This window comes from Numida meleagris, chromosome 1 (assembly GCF_002078875.1).
Source record: "Numida meleagris isolate 19003 breed g44 Domestic line chromosome 1, NumMel1.0, whole genome shotgun sequence".
Classification (NCBI taxonomy): Eukaryota; Metazoa; Chordata; class Aves; order Galliformes; family Numididae; genus Numida; species Numida meleagris.
In genome coordinates this window covers 189,327,373-189,329,937 of record NC_034409.1, presented here as the reverse complement: position 1 = coordinate 189,329,937, position 2,565 = coordinate 189,327,373, and positions in this window count along the sequence as shown.

Genomic DNA, 2,565 nt, shown 5'->3' with positions numbered 1-2,565 from the left:
TGACTGAATTCTAGTCTTTTAATCATTTTTATCTGAATGACGTTAATTAAAACAGGTACCATAGGGATGATTCAGACATTCATTTATTCTTCCTACAGCAAACGTTCAAGCTTACACACACATTTCAGAATGAGTAATACAGAAATTTTGAAGAAAAAATATGTCAACGTGATTTTTAAATGCAGCCTTAAAGAGAATGTATTTATTTCTTTTGAAACAGAAATATTTTTTCTCCACTAGTAATTAGGATAACTAATAAACAGAAATTGTTAAACATTTTTAAATTAACCTATTGAAACTGTTAAATTGAACAATCATAAAACTTGTGACAAATGGAATTGTCTCAATCTGTACTGATGATTTTTAACAGATAGTAGAACAATACTGAAAGATCTGAAATAAACCAGTACTATGCCAACATCTAAGAAAAGATGAATAAGGATTAATTAGGCCATTTAGTTTCAATTTGATTTCAAACACGATCACATGAAACAATGTGGGACACCAACCATAAGAGTTCATATTGATAATAAAATCAAATCTAAGCAAATAGTTTTATGGATGTTACATCTTGTCATGCAACATTATTGCTTTTTATGAGATCAAATATTTGGCCTAGAGAGAAATACTTGGTAGAATCCCACAGGACGTTCAAATAAAATTTAATATAAAATATAATAATATAAAATACAAAATAAAACATCCAGTGGAACAGATCATTAGATTTCAGAATGTCATTTAGGATGCAGAACCATTATCCAGTGAGAGTGCTTTTGGTGACATATCACAGAAGTTTTGTCTTAGCTTATTGTTTTTAATGAACAAAGAAATTGTAGAATCATGGAATCATTAGGGTTGGAAAAGACCACTGAGATTATCTAGTCCAGCTGTCAGCCCACCCAATCATGTGTCTCAGTACCACATCCCATAGAATCACAGAATCATAGAATGGCCTGAGTTGAAAAGGACTTCAAAGATCATTGAGTTTCAACCCCCCTGCTGAGTGCAGGGTCGCCGACCACTAGATCAGGCTGCCCAGAGCCACATCCAGCCTGGCCTTGAATGCCTCCAGGGATGGAGCATCCACAACCTCCCTGGGCAACCTGTTCCAGTGCGTCACCACCCTCTGCGTGAAAAACTTCCTCCTAATATCTAACCTACATCTCCCCTGTCTCAGTTTAAAACCATTCCCTCTTCTCCTATCACTATCCAGCCTCGTAAAGAATCGTTCCCCCTCCTGTTTATATGCTCCCTTCAAGTATTGGAAGGCCACAATGAGGTCTCCCCGGAGCCTTCTCTTCTCCAAACTAAACAAGCCCAGTTCCGTCAACCTTTCCTCATAGCAGAGGTGCTCCAGCCCTCTGATCATCTTGGTTGCCCTCCTCTGAACTCGTTCCAAGAGTTCCACGTCTTTCTCGTGCTGGGGCACCCAGGCCTGGACACAGTACTCCAGATGGGGCCTCACAAGAGCTGAGTAGAGGGGTACACTCACCTCCCTCTCCCTGTTGGCCACTCCTCTTTTAATGCAGCCCAGAACATAGTTGGCCTTCTGGGCTGCCAGTGCGCATTGCTGGCTCATGCCCAGCTTCTTGCCCACCAGGAGCCCCAAGTCCTTCTCCGTATGTCTGCTCTCAATAAGTTCTTCCCCCAGTCTGTATTCATACCTGGGATTGCCAAGTGCAGCACCCTGCATTTAGCCTTGTTGAACCTCATTAGGTTCACATGGGCCCACTTCTCCAGCTTGTCCAGGTCATTCTGGATGACTCCCCTTCCCTCCAATGTATCAACTGCACTGCTCAGCTTGGTGTTGGCTGCATGTGTTGTCTCCATGGTTCTTGAATACTTCCAGGGATGGTGACTACACCACTTCCCAGGGCAGCCTGTTCCAATACCTCACCACTCTTCTGAGAATAATTTTTTTCTAAAATCCAAACTGAACCTCCTCTGGTGCAGTTTAAAGACATTCCCTTTTGTCCTATCACTGTTACGTGGGTGCAGAGGCCAAGCCCCACCTCTCCACAATTCTCCTTTCAGGCAATTGTAGAGAGTAATAAGGTCTCCCGTTATGTGTAACAAAAGATAGAATGAGAGCTGAAAAAAATAAAAATGAACAAATAATTAAACTCATCAAATGGGTCAGTTTCAACATAGTACGTTATTGAGGCACATGAAAAACTGGTAATATATGAACAATTAATCTTAGCCACATTTTGCAGCTAGGCTGGATTCCTGCATTCTCAAATCTAGTGACTTCAGCAAGTCATTAGACTTCAAAAAGAATTGAGGACCCTTGTATATAATCTTGAATTCTTCTATATGTACTTGAAGGAGTAAGCTAAATGTTTGAAAAGGGGTCAGAAAAAAAAGAAAAAAAACATGGATTAATATATTTTATGAGTAATCAAAAAGCTCTGTCTACTTGCTAGTTAAAATTTTTCTACTTAGTAGTCTGTGATCTGATAATAAGCATGTTTACAGTGAAGAGATTTCTGACAGCTGATCATTCTTTCCTTCACAAGCTGAAAAATAAATGGTAAGATCTACTGATTGGAAACTGAAGTTAAA